Source organism: Musca autumnalis, unplaced genomic scaffold (assembly GCF_047663935.1).
Source record: "Musca autumnalis isolate F117 unplaced genomic scaffold, ASM4766393v1 scaffold_1, whole genome shotgun sequence".
NCBI lineage: Eukaryota > Metazoa > Arthropoda > Insecta > Diptera > Muscidae > Musca > Musca autumnalis.
The window spans coordinates 86,927,488-86,945,223 of NW_027411644.1; the positions used below are offsets into that span (position 1 = coordinate 86,927,488).

Genomic DNA, 17,736 nt, shown 5'->3' on the forward strand with positions numbered 1-17,736 from the left:
GAATGAATGAGTGAGTGGCTCACAGCAGTACTAAATGAATGCATAAATAGTTTTTGAAATATCTCTCAATGTCTTCTTAGCCAAGTTATTTAAGGTAAATGGTGGAGAAAAATTTTGTCTTATTTAATTGAAAGACGTTTTCTTCGTAACAACTGGTAATGGATAGCCAGCAGCCCTGTTGCATAGCCTCTCTCTCTCTTGGGCTTCCCTTGCCTCACTTACTGTTTGTTGGCCATCATACACCTGCCCATTCAGTGAATATTCATTGACTTTTGTTTTGGTTTTAAGTCGGTGAATGGCGGCTCGGTTGGTTGACTGTCTGTCTGTTTGTCTGGTAGGCATAAACTACAAACATTCTTTTTTTTCTGTCTGGGAATACTTCGTCTTCTTTGTGTGCCACAGTAGCAGCGACGTACATACTTGTTTACTGCAGCGCATTGCCTACCTACATTAATGGTTCTTGCTTTCAAAATCCATGAACGTGAACAGAAAATTTTCATTTTCATTTAAACGTCTTTTTTTGGGTATTTGTTGCTGTTGTTTTTGTACATTTTATGATGACCATTTACGTTTTAACTACCGTTAATTTGACTTTCATTTCATATATAAATTTTTTTAAAGGAATATGTTTTACGATTTTGTATTAAAGACCAAAGAGAAGAGCAGAACATACGTCATAGGTCATTAAAATACACTTACGATTTAATTTGTGGACTTCTCTTGCAGTACTAACCTGAAAATAAAAAAAAAAAAACTTGTAAGTAAATGGACTGAATGAGGTTCATTAATAAATAAATCAGATCCCACTCCCGTATGACTTCTAATAGAGTCCAGAGGGGTAATTTTCTTAAACAAATTTCAAAAATATGTTAAAATCCATGTATATTGAAAAATATTTTTTTCAATCCAAGTCGATTTTTTAAAGATTATTTTTTTAAACAATCTGGAATTTTTAAAGAATATTTTTTCCAACAAAGTGGATTTTTTAGAAATATTTTTTTAAAGAATATTTTTTCAAACAACATGGAATTAAAAAAAAACAAACAATGTAGATTTTTTTTAAAGAATATTTATTCAAACAAAGTGGATTTTTAAAGAATATTTCTTTAAAGAATGTTGACTTTTTAAGAAATGTATTTTCAATAGAGATTCATTTTTCTATAAGCGTGGATTTTTTAAAGAATATTTTTTCCATAAACGAGGATTTTAAAAGAATATTTTTTCCCTAAGCGTTGATTTTTTAAGAACATTTTAGTATATTTTTCCTTAAATCGAATTTTTAAATAATATTTTTTCCACAAACGTGGATTTTTTAAAGAATATATTTTTCCACAACGTGGATTTTTTAAAGAATATATTTTTACACTAACGTGGATTTTTTAACGAATATTATAGACACAAGCGTGGTTTTTTTAAAAAATAATTTTTCCACAAACGTTGATTTTTTTAAAAATAATTTTTCCATAAACGTTGATTTTTTAAAAATAATTTTTCCATAAACGTTGATTTTTTAAAAATACCATTTCCACAAACTGGGATTTTTTAAAAAATATTTTTTCAAAGAAAGTACTTTTTTAAAAAATATTTTTTCAAAGAAAGTACTTTTTTAAAAAATATTTTTTCTACAAATGTGGATTTTTTTGAAAATATTCTTTCAACAAACGTGGATTTTTATAAAAATATATTTTCCACAAACTTGGATTTTTTAAAAATAATTTTTCCACAAACGTTGATTTCTTAAAAATATTATTTCCACAAACCACAAACTTTTTTAAAAAATATTTTTTCTACAAATGTGGATTTTTTTGAAAATATTTTTTCAACAAACTTGGATTTTTTTAAAATATATTTTCCACAAAATTGGATTTAAAAAAATACTTTTTGCACAAGCGATCATTTAAAAAAATATTTTTTCCACAAACGTAAGTTTTTTATAGAATATTTCTTTCACAAACATGATTTTTTTAAAAAATTTTTATTTCCACAAACGTGTTTTTTTTTTAAATACTTTCAGAAACGCGTAGTTTTTTAAAAAATTTATTTTCACACACGTGGAGTTTTTTAAAATATATATTTTTAAAAATATTTTTTTCAGAAAAGCGGAGCTTTTTAAAAAATATTTTTTCCACAAACGTGGATTTTTTAAAATATATATTTTAAAAAAATATTTTTTCCACAAACGTGGATGTGTTAGAAATATTTTTTCCACAAACGTGAATTTAGTTTTAAAAAATATTTTTCCACAAACGAAGAGTTTTTTAAAATATATTTTTCCCACAAACATGAATTTAGTTTTAAAAAATATTTTTTTCCACAAACGAGGAGTTTTTTAAAATATATTTTTTCTGAAACACGGAGTTTTTTTAAAAATATTTTTTTCACAAACGTGGAGTTTTCTAAACAATTCATTAATTATGATTGAAAAAATTCACAAAATTCGATTTAAAAAAATCACAAACGTCGATTTTTTTAATAATATCGACGATTTAAAAAAAATATTTTTTCCACAAACGCAGTTTTTTTTTTAAATATCGTTTTCACAAACGTCGATTTAAAAAAAAAATATTTTTCAAGCAACCAAAGACCAATAAACGTGGATTTTTAAAGAATATTTTTCAAGCAACCGAAGACCAATAAACGTGGATTTTTTTAAAAATATTTTTCAAACAACAAAAAATCAATAAACGTGGATTTTGAAAGAATATTTTTCAAGCAACCAAAAACCAGTAAATGTGGATTTTTTAGGATTATTTGTCAAACAACCAAACACCAATAAACGTGGTTTTTTTAAGAATATTTTTCAAACAACCAAACAAAAATAAACGTGGATTTCTAAGAATATTTTTCAAACAACCAAACACGAATAAACTTGGATTTGTTAAAAATATTTTTCAAATAACCAAACACCATAAACCTGGATTTTTTAAGAATATTTTTCCAACAACCAAACCACAATATACGTGGATTTTTCAAGAATATTTTTCAAATAACCAAACAACAATAATCTTGAATTTTTGAAGAATATTTTTCAGACAACTAAACACCAATAAACGTGGAGTTTTTAAGAATATTTTTCAAACAACCAAACAACAATAAACGCGGATTTCGTAAGAATATTTTTCAAACAAACAACACACATATAAACTTGGATTTTTCAAGAATAATTTTCAAATAACCAAACAACAATAAAAGTGAATTTTTGAGGAATATTTTTCAAACAACCAAACACGAATAAACTTGGATTTTTTAAGAATATTTTTCAAACACCAAACACCAATAAACATGGATTTTTTAAGAATATTTTTCAAACAACCAACACCAATAAAAGTGGATTTTTTAAGAAACATTTTCAAACAACCAACACCAATAACGGTGGATTTTTTTTATCAGAGTCTCGCATTTTTTATTTAAATGTGAAATATTAGATCTGGTATAATCTTGGCCTAAAAGACCTTCGAATAATTTGTTTCTAAAATTCCCACTGATCCCAATCTCCCTCAATAGTTTATGCGTATATTATTATTGTTGTGATTTGCTAGTGTCACATATGTACATACATACATACATCTAACCAGCTAGGTCATTAGTTAGTTGGGTTGATAGGAAGAGAAGGGAACTAAAGCATTGGCATTTGTATAGATTTTATTTTGTTGTTGCTGTTTTTATAGCCAAGTTTACTTTTACTATTAGTTAACAATAGTTTAACAAATAAAAATTGATTATGTTTACCGTAGAAATTATACTTTGACCATTCAAATCTCTGGGCTGAACGTTGTACCCGCTTATAACACAAACATTACATCTGTGTGTGTGTGTGCGCTCGCTTAGCCGGATGATGTTGCTATCGGATTTATTTTCAGTATCCAAGATTTGATGATAAACCGCACAAGCATTTACATTACAATTTTGCAATAGCAGAAAGAAACGAAGAAAAAACAAAACGAACAAAATCCCAAGATAATCTTCTGTTTCTCTGCTTTAAGAGATTCATTCAATGCCGAATGGATAAGCGGCTGAATTAAGGTGGACTCTTTTATTTCGTACTATGTCAACAATAATGAATCTTTAATTGTTTTGAGTCGGTATAAAAATACTACTAAAAAAATGAGTTGTCATAAAATTGTGTGATATTTTTGTGCTTTAATGTCGGATAGATTGAAGGTTAACAATGTAGGCGTAAAATTAATTGTTCGTAGAGGCGAGAAAAAAAAAACAACAAATCATTTTTGCAATAGAAACAGTTTTATACCTTCAGCATTTAGGCTTACGATATACGCTTTAATACGATCAAAAATGTGCCTCGTTTGACGAAATCCATTTCAGTAAATTCGCAGTCAAATGAGTTCTGTTAGTCCGTCTGCCTGGCTGGTCTTTGGGTACCTCCTCCCAAAAGTCCAAAATTTCACTTAAGAAAAGTTGTTCGAGGATTGTTTAAATCCTCATTGAACGTGGGCCATGTGATTCTGATTACAACGCTTTCAATTTTTTTGTGGGCAAGTCCATGATTTTTTAAAAAATATTTTTTCAAAAAACAAGAATTTTTTGGAAAAGATTATTTTAAGAAACTTGGATTTTTTAGAAAATATTTTTGCAATAAAGTGGATTTTTTTAGAAAAAGAAAAATTCAAAAAACGTTTATTTTTTAGAAAATATTTTTTCAATAAACGCAGATTTTTTAGAAAATATTATTTCAATAAACGTGGATCTTTTAGCAAATATTTTTTTCAATAAACGAGGATTTTGTAGAAAATACGTTTTCAATAAACGTTGATTTTTTAGAGAATATTTTTCAATAAACGTGGATTTTTAGCAAATATTTTTTCAATAAACGTGGATTTGTTAGCAAATATTTTTTTTTTTAAAAAGTGTTTTTTTTATATAATATTTTTTCAATAAACGTGGATTTTTTTAGATAATATATTTATCAATAAACGTGGATTTTTTAGAAAATATTTTTTCAATAAACGTGGATTTTTTAGATAATATTTTTATCAATAAACGTGGATTTTTTAGAAAATATTTTTTCAATAAACGTGGACTTTTTAGAAAAATTTTTTTCAATAAACGTGGTTTTTTATCAAAAAAATAACAACAACAATATGAGATTATGCTTACATACAGATAGTAAGTAAAACACACATCTCAACAAAACTGCCAAAGTGAATATAAAAATAGACACAAAGCACCGTGGACGATTGGTTGTTGATATTTTTCGACAACTATCAAAATAGTTATGTGCATTCTCTGCCATGTGCGGCAACGAGAGTTTTTAGCTGTTTCGGTTGAATTCGCATTTAAACGAATTCATCAGTCACACTTATTCTTGAGCTCGAGTCGTCATAAAATTGGGAGGGGTTCTTTGTTTCAATACAAACAACTAAGAGAACTGATGAGTCCAAGTGGCGTTGGACGAAACTAGTCTTCTCTGTCATCCACAAAAGTAATCAATTTTAACTACATCCCACTTAAAACTTGTTGTTTTTAAAATTGAAAGCAACAAATATGAGATTAAGCTTGACTTACATACAAATAGTAAGAAATATTTTTTCAATAAACTTGGATTTTTAGAAAAAAATTATTTCAATAAACGTTAATTTTTTTGGAGACAATTTTTCAATCAACGTGGATTTTTTTGAAAATATTTTTTCAATATGCGTGGATTTTTTAGGAAATATTTTTTCAATAAACGTGGATTTTTTGGAAAATATTTTTTCAATAAACGTTAATGTTTTTGGAAACAACTTTTCAATCAACGTAGATTTTTTTTTAAATATTTATTCAATGTACGTGGATTTTTTAGAATATATTTTTTCAATAAAAGTGGATTTTTTAGGAAATATTTTTTCAATAAACGTGGATTTTTTAGAAAATATTTTTTCAATAAACGTGGATTTTTCGGAAAATATTTTTTCAATTAACTTGGATATTTTAGAAAATAGTTCTTCAATAAACGTGGATTTTTAAAAAATATTTCTTCAATAAACGAGGATTTTTTTAGAAAATATTTTTTATTTTTTCTTTAAAAAATCCACGTTTGTGGAAAAAATATTCTTTAAAAAATCCACGTTTGTGGAAAAAATATTCTTTAAAAAATCCACGTTTGTGGAAAAAATATTCTTTAAAAAATCCACGTTTGTGGAAAAAATATTCTTTAAAAAATCCACGTTTGTGGAAAAAATATTCTTTAAAAAATCCACGTTTGTGGAAAAAATATTCTTTAAAAAATCCACGTTTGTGGAAAAAATATTCTTTAAAAAACAAATATTCTTTAAAAATATTCTATAAAAATCAGGTTTGTGTGAAAAAATATTGTTTAAAAAATTTACCGTTATGTGAATTTGTAAAAAATATTTTTTAAAAAATCCACGTCTGTGGGAAAAATATTTTAAAAAAATCCAAGCTTGTGGAAAAAATATTTTGAAAAAAACCACGTTTGTAAAGGGTTGGTGAAAATGACATGTCAAAGCATTGGTGTAAATGACATGCTTTGGATCCAAAAATGAATAGCATCTATTGGGGTCCACGCTCATATAAAATTCATCGATGAAGATGCTAAAAAGATGACATGCCAGATCACTTTCACCCATGATTGAATGACATCTTTGGCATCGAACATTTTGCTGGGTTATTCAATCCACGTGTTTGGAAAATATATTTTTATTAAAAAAACTCCGCGTTTTAAAAAAACTCCGCGTTTGTGAAAAAAATGTTTAAAAAATCCAAGTTTGTGAAAAAAATGTTAAAAAATCCACGTTGGTGGAAAAATATTTTTTAAAAAAATCTACGTTTGTGGAAAAATTATTTTTTTTTAAATTCATCGTTCGTGGAAACAATATTTGTTTACAATATCCACGTTTGTGGAAACAATATTTGTTTACAATATCCACGTTTGTGGAAAAAATATTTTTTTAGAAGTCCACGTTTGTGAAATAAATATTTTTAAAAAATCCACGTTTGTGGAAGAAAATTTTCTAAAAACTCCAAGTTTGTGAAGAATATTCTTTAAAAACTCCCCGTTTGTGTGGAAAATATTCTATAACAAATTCACGTTTGCGTGAAAAATATTCCTTAAAAAATCCACGTTTGTGTTAAAAATATTAATTAAAAAATTCACGTTTTAGCGAAAAATATTCTTTCAAAAATCCACGTTTGTATGAAAAATATTCTTTAAAAAATCCACGTTCGTGTTAAAAAATATTCTGTGAAAAACAAATTTGTTTAAAAAATAAAAGTTTGTGGAAAAATATTTGCGTTTAAATCCACGTTTGTAAAATAATATTCTTTAAAAATTCCCATTTGTGCATTTTTTACTTCTTTACAGCCCTCATATGTATTAAATTAAGCGGAAATAAACTGCAAAAAAACTAATTTGCATTTGTTAGACAAATTTCAAAATAACAACAATTACAATTAGGAAGCAATTTCCTTAATTATGCATGCAATTATGTTCTAGAATTTATTTCGATTTCCGACAACGTTATAAAAAACTTGTCAGCTTATAAACACCTATGACACCACTTAACATTTGCTTGTGTAAACTTTAGAATAAAAAACCTCATACTTTCTAGCCTTCTTGAGAACAGATTTACAAAATCGAAATCGAATCAAAATGTATGTAAAAAAACTATATAAAAAACCTCAAAAACTACATTAAAAGGTTATTCGTCTGTCCTACCCCTCCGCCCGCAAACCACCATGAATAAGTCTACTGGAAGCTAGAGTTCCAATGTCAGCCTGACTGACTTTTTGTATTTCATTGTCATATCGGCATGCAAAAAGTTTTGAATTGCATCTGTAAAACTGGAGCAGAAGCAGCATCTGCTGATGTTGTTGGGTTTGTTGCAAAACAAAACTGGTTTTGTCACCACCAGCCACTAAATATTCTAGAGGTAATGGCCATTGTTGTTGTGCCTGCAAAGAATTCCACTGCTGACAAAAGTGGTTAGCAATGATGGAAAATTACCAAATTGAAAGTGAAACAGGCAGCAGTAAGATAGGCGGACAGACAGATAAGTGATAAGGTAGGCTGGATGATTATTAATCAAAGTGCTGCATTTAATGGAGTGCACGCACACATAAACACAAATTAAAAACTCTGTAAAAAGTTTATTCAACTTCCCCAATCTCTCAAAAGTGATCTGTAATTAAAGTAAACTCCTTAATTAGGGAACTTGTTGAGTGGAAGTTGTTGCAATTTGCAACAGCATAAAGGATGTGGATGTGAGTCAAAAGTAAACCAAACAAAACAAGATGTATTGAGCTGAATTTTATATTCTTTATCCAAGTCAAAACTCGTACTCAATAGCTAAAAGTTTAAATTTGTAAAGTAGCGGAACCCCATTGATTTATATTTGTTCTCGGACATCTTTCTCAATTCCTATCAATTTCATAAGTTCGTGAATTTTACACACTCATATTTCCTCTCTACCAATATTGGTTTCACTTCCCCTTTAATTTCGTTGGCCATCTTCATTCATTCATTTATGGATATGTTTGCGGGAGAATAATAAATCTTCTTTTTGTCGTTATGTGTTACGCCGTTCCCACTAAAAGAGCTTTGGGTATTGGAGACATTACTTTTGTGGTCACAAATTTTCACATGAAATCTAGCCAACTATCCAATCCAAGCGGCAAAGCCAAATGGCCGGCAAGCGAGAGCAACTAACCGACCAACAAAGCAATGACTTCAACTGGCAATTATCACGTGTCGTGTTAAATGTGTCGTAATCGCTGTGTGTGTGTCTGTTTTTTGTTTCTGTTTATTTACGGCAACATTTTTCACACCCGCATTACGGGAATACATTGCATATGGAGGAGGAAAATAAATGTCGCTGAGAAAGTGTTGGCATGGCCATTGCATGCAATGTTGAAGTGTTCAAGTTGTAAATTGTGGGTACGCAAAGAGAAGAACCGGGTTATTAACACATCATAAAAAGTTGTGACACACATTTCCATATTTAAGGGGTTTTTATGGGGTGAAGGGTTGCTGTTCACTTAAAAAAATATTGCTTAAAAAAATCCTCGATTATTAGACAAATAAATATGACTTAAAAATTCACGATTATAAGACAAATAAATATTACTTAAAAAATCCACGACTTTAACATGGTAAAGCCCAGGATTTATCTTGGTTCCGCTTTCATCTCAAGTGGACACTGACCTCCCCGTGGTGTCACCTGGGGAGCTGCCTTTAACACCCGTTAAAGGTAGTGAGATAATATGTGCCGCGCGTTCACCCATATATAATATAATTGTTCCACAAACATCCAATAAGGGACAAGGGAGACTTCTCTCATATCTCATATCACCCCGATTCATATTAGCTCAATGATATGGGACCTACAGTTTATCGCCGAGTCCGAACTGTGTGTCTAAGACACCACTTTTGTAGAGAAGTTTTAAATGACTGAAATACTCAGGAAATGTCGCCAACATTACTGAGGGGTATTTTTCCATCATTGAAAAGTGTTTTGATGTTGCCTGGCCAAGAATCGAACCCACGTCCTTATGAGTGCAAGGCGGGTGTGCATACCATTGCACCACGGTGGCACCCGTTCACCCATAAGAACGTTAAAAACTTTGGTTTGGGCGTCGGGTTATTAACCCTCCCCTAGAAAAAGCAGCCTACTATGAAAAAACGAAAGAAAAGAAAAATAAACCCCCCTAAAGTTGACGAACCCCGCAAACGTTTTAATGACCATGATCTGCGAACCTGCACCTGGAATGTTCGCACACTTTATAGAGAAGGTGCAGTTTACGCATTGGCAGATGTACATGAAAAGTACAAGGCCGACATTACTGCCATACAGGAAATACGATGGATTGGAAAGGCGTCGCAACAACACCTAAAGGTGACGCACTGTATTATAGCTGCCATGACACAAAGCATGAGTTTGGTTGCGGATTTGTAGTTGGTCGGAGGTTAAAACATCTGGTCTCCAGCTTCACCCCAGTGAATGAAAAACTTGCTACAATTCGATTAAAAGCTAAATTCTTCAACATCAGCTTTATTTGCGCTCATGCTCCCACTGAAGACAAGGACGAACAGACCAAAGATATATTTTACGAGCGCTTAGAAGAAACTTATGACCGTTGCCCTGCGCATGACATTAAAATGATTCTAGGCGATTTTAATGCCAAAATTGGAAAGGAGAATATCTTTGGCCCAACAGTCGGAAAATGCAGTCTCCACAGTGAAATATCTGACAATGGTATGAGGCTGATAGACCTGGCAGCTGCAAAAAACATTGTAGTTAGCAGTACCACATTTAAGCATCTCGATATTCATAAGGGCATCTGGCTGTCTCCAGATCAAAGAACAAATAATCCAATTGATCATGTTGTAATAGACGGAAGACATTCTTCGAGCGTGTTGGATGCACGATCGTTCCGAGGAGCAAGCATAGATTCGGACCACTACCTTGTTGCAGCAAAGGTACGTATCCGTCTAAACGTTGCAAATAAAGCACGAACAGATACAACGCGGAATTTGGACATCGGTAAGCAGCAAACACAACATATAGCCACAGCATATTCCACTCAATTAGCCCAATTGGTTAATGAAAGCACTACTCGTCCCGGCAAAATATTGCCCACTCCATGCAAACAGCCGCAAAATCCATATTTGGATACCAGAGACCTCCACCAAGGAATCCATGGTATGACCAGGAGTGTCGTGCTGCTACCAAAGAGAAAAATGCGGCATATAGGGCTACTTTACAATCCGTAGCAACGCGTAGCACGCGAGAGAGATACAGGGAGAAAAGGAGAGAGGAGAAACGTCTTTTCCGCAGGAAAAAGAGAGAAATGGAAAGACAGAATGAAGTCCGAAAGTTCTACCAAAGAGTGAAACATCAAACTGAAGGCTTTGGTACAGGCACTTCCTCCTGTAGAGACCAGCAAGGTGATTTGGTAACTGATACAGATAGTGTGCTCAGGATATGGAAAGAACATTTCTCCAAACTGTTGGTATCCGATAGCAGCGAAGATGGTGAAGCTACCACAGATCCAATCCCAGAAGATAGTATTGAATGTATACCGCCCGGCCAAGATGAGGTAAAAACAGCAATCAACCGGCTGAAGAATAATAAAGCAGCAGGAGCCGATGGCTTACCAGCCGAGCTGTATAAAACCGGAGGCGACACGCTGTTAAGGTGTATTCATCAGCTAGTTAGCACCATTTGGCTGGAAGAACGAGTACCCGACGATTGGAACCTGAGTATCCTGTGCCCAGTCCATAAGAAGGGAGATAAGACCGTATGCTCTACCTATAGGGGCATAAGTCTACTCCCTATTGCCTACAAGATCGTGTCAGGGATATTGTGCGAACGACTAAAGTCTATGGTCAACGAGATAACTGGACCATACCAATGCGGCTTTAGACCTGGCAAGTCCATCATTGACCAGATATTTACCCTGCGGCAAATCCTGGAGAAGGCCCAAGAGATGCAGATCGACACCTACCACCTTTTTGTCGATTATAAAGCAGCCTTCGACAGCCCGCTGCGTTCAAAGGTATTCCAAGCCATGTCTGAATTTGGTATCCCCACAAAGCTCATCCGGCTTTGTAAAATGACTTTAACTGACACCAAGTCCTCAGTTAAAATAGAAGAGTTAAATACCAAAAGTGGTTTCAGAGAAGTAGACAGCCTTTCGTGTGATCTCTTCAAAATCCTGCTGGAAAAGGTTATACGAGAGGCAAACGTCAAAAGAAGTGGCACAATCTACACCAATTGTCACATGTTACTTGCTTATGCTGATGATATAGACATCATGGGAAGATCAGTAAACGAAGTAACTGATACCTTTATAAAGGTCGAAGGAGAATCTGCTAAAGTGGGTCTGGCGATAAACGGTAAGAAGACAAAGTTAATGGTGTCGACGCGCAATGCGTCCATTGAGCTCGGACCAACTGTGGAAGTTGTAAAAGACTTTGAGGTAGTAAAAGACTTCGTCTACCTCGGCACCGCCGCAAACACAACCAACAACATCAGTTGTGAAATACGTAGAAGAATAGTGTTGGCCAACAGATGCTACTTCTGGCAGAGTAAGCAGTTTAGGAATAAGGCCACATCACGTCAAACAAAAACAACCCTTTAGAAAACACTGATGCTACCCATGCTGATGTATGGTTCAGAAGCATGGGTATTTGCGAAAGCAGACAAAGCGGTGCTTGGTGTGTTTGAGAGAAAAATTCTTCGGAAGATCTATGGCCCAATCTGCGTTGACGGTGAATATCGACGTCGTATAGATAAACGTATTGAGATGCTACGATTGCGTTGGCTAGGCCATATCATAAGAATGAGCGATGATGAACCCGCTAAAAATGCGTATAAATCCGGGCCGCATGGCGGTGCACGCAGAATGGGAGGCCTAAGAATAGATGACGCAAACAAGTGGATGAAGAGATGACAAGGCGCGGTATTCCAGAAAGCGAAGCACTAAACTGAGAGAGTTGGAGATATTTTCTTAGTTCGGCTTATGGAACAAATGTTCTGTAATGGGCCAGCTAAGTAAATAAGTATTAGACAAATATTGCTTAAAAAATCCACGATTATTGGACAAATATTACTTAAAAAATCCACGACAATTAAAAAAAATATTACTTAAAAATCTACGATTATTGAAAAAATATTCCTCAAAAATCCACGATTATTAGAAAAATATTCCTTAAGAAATCCACGATTATTAGAACAATATTGCTTAAAAAATCCACGATTATTAGAAATAATAAAACATATTTAGCCCACGATTAGAAAAATATTGCTTAAAAGATAAATGATTATTAAACAAGTAAAAACGTATCAGTCAGCTTTGCTGACAGATATATACCCTCAGCCTGTGTATATTAAAACAAATTTTTCCCCAAAAACGTATGTATTTAGGGGGTTTTAACAATTTTGGATGTATGAACCGACAAAAATGTTGATTAGGATTAAAGATCAAAAGTTTTGCGGAGGAGATACTGAAAGGAATGGATCGACATTGACCATTATGGAAGTGGATCTCCAGCCATTACATATGGTGCCATGGGGGATTTTACACCCTTCGGGCTGTTTGCTCAAGAAGTATTGACTTGCCCCTGAGAAAAATTTTACCATCGTAACTGAGGCAGCGAATGCAAGTTGCTTCAACAAAAATCAAAGTGATTCGATTGCAGGTCTTCAAGTGAACTTATCCGAAATTTTGTGTGGGAGGTACCGGATGGAGTGGACAAATATAGTCCATATTTGAACCTGATCTATATCTGGTAGATATATTAAGATGTGTAAAGTATGGACCAATTCGGCCACTCCCTTCAAAAGTTTCCGTACGAACAATTTTTCCGAACATTTTTGAACTTTTGTGGGGGAGGTACCTGAAGGAATGGACCGATATGGCTTATCATCGAACTTAAACTATGTTTGGACAAAATATTACTAAGGCCAAATTTTGGACCGAATCGGCAGATCCGTTCGAGAGTTATCTTGCGCTCCAACCACCAAGTGTGTGCCCCTGATGAAACTTGAACCGTCGTATGGGGGGCAGTGAATACAAGTTTCTAAAACAAAAATCAAAGCGATTCGAGAGCAGGTCCTAAACTGAACTTATCCCAAATTTTGTGTGGGAGGTACACGAAAGAGTGCACCGATTGAGTCCATATTGGAACCTCATCTAAGTCTGGTAGAAATTTCACGATGTGCCAAGTATGAACCCAATCGGTTACTGCCTTCAAGAATTATCGTACGTACAAATTTTCCGAACATTTTCGAACTTTTGTGGGGAGGTACCGGAAGGAGTGGACCGATATAACCCATCTTCGAACTTAAACTAAGTTTGGACAAAATATTACGAAAGCCAAATTTTGAATCGATCGATTGATCCGTTCGAGAGTTATCGTGCGCTTCAGCCAGACAGACAGACAGACGGACGGACATTGCTCAATCGACTCCAAATTGTCTGAAACACATTTCGTCCAAACATACTTGGGGTCTAAAACCATTATTTTGATGAGGCACATTTTGCCCGTATGAAAGTGTAAATACCCTCGTTAGCATAAATGCTGAGGGTATAACAAATATTTCTTAAGAGTCCACGATTATTAGAAAAATGTTTCTTAAAAAATCCACGATTATTGAAAACAGGTTCGCTAAAAACTTCACGATTATTAGAAAAATATTCTTAGTACAACTAAGAATACTCTTATAAGACAAATTGGTCTTTTCATGGAAGACCCCTTGATCCTCTCACAGAAGACCCCTTGATCATTTCATAGAAAACACCTTGGTCTTCTCACGAGATACCCCCCATTCTGCTTTTTGAAGAACACTTTGTCTGCTTCTCATCTAACACTCTTCATTTTTATCACAAATGAAAAATCCATATCACGGTGTATTAGCACCAATCAAAAAGCAACAACATCAACAACAATAGATTTAACTAATAGAGGGCGTTTCAATTATTCGGAATTATTTCCATACCATGAAACAAAACAACAACAACAACAACAACAAAAACCTATGGCCAAAACTGTAACCAACCATGAAACCAATAAAGCCATAGTTACAAATTGGCCTACCGTACCGAAAACCATTTCAATTGGCCACATTGTATTGAGGGTCAATAAATGAAAATGGTGCTGATGGCTAGCGTGGGTGCCCCTAACATGCTTAAATGCAGACATATTGCAAAAGAGTTGCATTGACTTGCTGAAAGTGGGGCCATAGCATTGCACCCACCGACTGACACCGACTGACTGACTGAGTGCAGCAGGTAAGAAAAACAATGGCCAGCCAATAAGCCATTTCTCAATGGGGGACTAAATGCTGGTGGTGTATTGTAAGGCTTATGGCTAATATTGGCTGGTGGTTGTTACAAAAAACAAACAAACAACAACAAAATTTACAATAACAAAAATATTGGCAACAAATATTGAATTAAGGTAAACAAGAAATAAACACTTAGACCCATCACCTGTATGGGGGAGATGACAACAATTTGATTAGCTAACTGGTTGAATGGCTAGCTGGTTAGTCAGTTAATCAAACTGACTGACTGACCGACCACATCAACCTCAACCAGTAAACGAAAATGTCAACAACGCCAACCAAAACGTCTGTCACAACAAATGCAAAATGCATAATTTTGAAATAAATATTGGCTTTATGGTGATTTTTGCTAATTACGTGGCAACGGAATGCCTTTACAATCATTTTCACTGTCTGCCAGACTGGCTAAACCAACATCTCTTGTTTGTTGTTGTTGTTGCCCGTTTGGTTATAAGGAAATTAACAAAATTGTTATATAATAGGCATATTTACGCAGAAGCACCTTCATTTTCGGCGCTCACCCAATTGGCAAATGCGTTCAAACACCACCTGCACCTGGACGAAAAAAAGAGCTCAAGAGCAATTTTGAAAACATGTTTCAGGGTTAAGTGCCCATGAAATCATTGCAAATCATCATTTTGAGCCAAGTTGTGGTTGTTTTGTGTAAATGAAAGAAAAAAACAAGTAACGCAATTAATTGACCATTTAAAAGTCAATTACAGCTATTTCAAGTGCAACGAATTAAATGAAGTCATGGTTTGGCTAGAGATTTTCACAAAATCTGCGGTGGGATTTTTAAATAAAAAAGTGTAGTACGAAAAACTTTTATTAGAAAATCAATAGCTTTCACACGAGAAGAACTGGTCTTCCAAGACTAAGTGGTAACCTATATACCCACATATAACTTCAGCTTCGTGGGACCTAGAATAAAATTGAAATGTAACTTATTTTCGAAATAAATAAATAAAAAATATGATGTCCAGTTGGCCTTCTGCGAGAAGACCTACTGTGGATAGACTGACCAGAAAACTAATCTTGTTCGAGAAGTGGTCGTCTATGAGAAGATGACCAATTGATAATCTGTAGGATGAAGACAAAGTACAAGTGTTGGGTATGTTGGGTTGGGTTTGTATCAGAAGGTCTTCTATAATAAGACAGACTGGTCTACTATGAGAAGACTGACTTCTATGAGAAGAAGGCCAAGTAGTCGTCCATGGGAAGAAAAAGTCTTCTACAAGATGACAACCAAGTAGTATTCTGTAAGAACACCGAGCGATCTTCTTAAGGAAGTCGCAGCTGTCCACTATAAGAACACCAAGCGGTCTTCTAAAAGAAGTCCAAGCGGTCTACTACAAGATGACCAAGTGGTCTTCCACAAAATGGCCAACAGGTCTTCTATGAGAAAACTAACTGGAGATCAATTTGTATCCTACGAGCAGCCCAAATAATTTTCTATGAGAAGAACAACTTCTCTTCTATGAGAAGTCCAACTGAACTATTTTGGAAAGACTGACTGGTCTTCCATTATTCTTAGTTGGGTTTGTATGAGAAGGTCTTCTATGATAAGACAGACTGGTGTACTATGAGAAGACTGACTTCTATGAGAAGAAGACCAAGTAGTCGTCCATGGGAAGAAAAAGTCTTTTACAAGATTACAACCAAGTAGTATTCTATAAGAACACCGAGCGATCTTCTTAAGGAAGTCCCAGCTGTCTACTATAAGAAGAGCAAGTGGTCTCCTTTAAGATAGCCAATTGCACATGGTGAGAACGAGAAGACTAACATGCCACTAATGAAAAGACCAAATGCTATTCAATGAGAAGTCTAACTGGTCTCTTATAAGAAGACCAAATTTACTGGTCTTATATGAGAAGTTCAACTCGTCTTTTATGAGAGGACAAAAAGGTCCTCAATGTAGCGACCAAATGGTCTTCAATGACCCTTGGGTTTGTATGAAAAAGTCTTCTATAATAAGACAGACTTGTATACTATGAAAAGACTGACTTCTATGAGAAGAAGGCCAAGTTGTCGTCCATGGGAAAAAAAGTCCTCTACAAGATGACAACCAAGTAGTATTCTGTAAGAACACCGAGCGATCTTCTTAAGGAAGTCCCAGCTGTCTACTATAAGAACACCAAGCGGTCTCCTACAAGATAGCCAATTGTCCATCGTGAGTACGAGAAGACTAAGATGCCTCTAATGAAAAGACCAAATGGTATTCGATGAGAGGACTAACTGGTCTTCTATGAGAAGACCAACTGATCTTCTATAAGAATATCAAATTGTCTTCAATGAGAAGACCAGCAGGTCTTCTATTAGCTTAGACTAACTGGCCTTTTATAAGAAGACCAAATTTACTGGTCTTATATGAGAAGTTCAACTCGTCTCCTATGAGAAGACCAAAAGGTCCTCAATGTAACAACCTAATGGTTTTCTATGAGAAGGCCAAATGGTCTTCTATGAGAAGACCAACTGGTCCTCTATGAGAAGACCAACTGGTCTTCTATGAGAAGACCAATTTTAGCTTATGAGAAAACCATACACTCTTCTTTGAGAAGACCAACTGCTCTTCTGTTAGAATACCAACTGCCTTTCTCTGAGAAGACCAACTGTTCATCTTTAGGAAAACCAACTGCTCTTCGTTGGGAAGATCAGGTGGTCTTTCCTGAAAAGACCAAGGGTACTTCTCTGAGAAGACCAACTCCTCTTCTCTGGGAAGACCAACTGCTCTTCTCTGAGAAGACCAACTGCTCTTCTCTGAGAAGACCAACTGCTCTTCTCTGAGAAGACCAACTGCTATTCTCTGAGAAGACAAACTGCTCTACTCTGAGAGGACCAACTGCTCTTCTCTGAGAATACCAACTGCTCTTCTCTGAGAAGACCAATTGCTCTTATCTGAGAAGACCAACTGGTCTTCTATGAGAAGACC

General features: G+C 34.2%; 1 long non-coding RNA gene across 1 annotated transcript in view; it reads right to left on the reverse strand.

Moving 5' to 3' along the window:
* Positions 1 to 693: 693 nt before the first annotated feature.
* LOC141390663 (uncharacterized) overlaps positions 694 to 17,736 on the reverse strand; it is a 95,675-nt gene continuing 78,632 nt past the window's right edge. Inside the window, exon 3 of the long non-coding RNA XR_012409436.1 lies at positions 694 to 728. This is a non-coding gene — a long non-coding RNA (uncharacterized lncRNA). The remainder of the gene's footprint in view (positions 729 to 17,736) is intronic.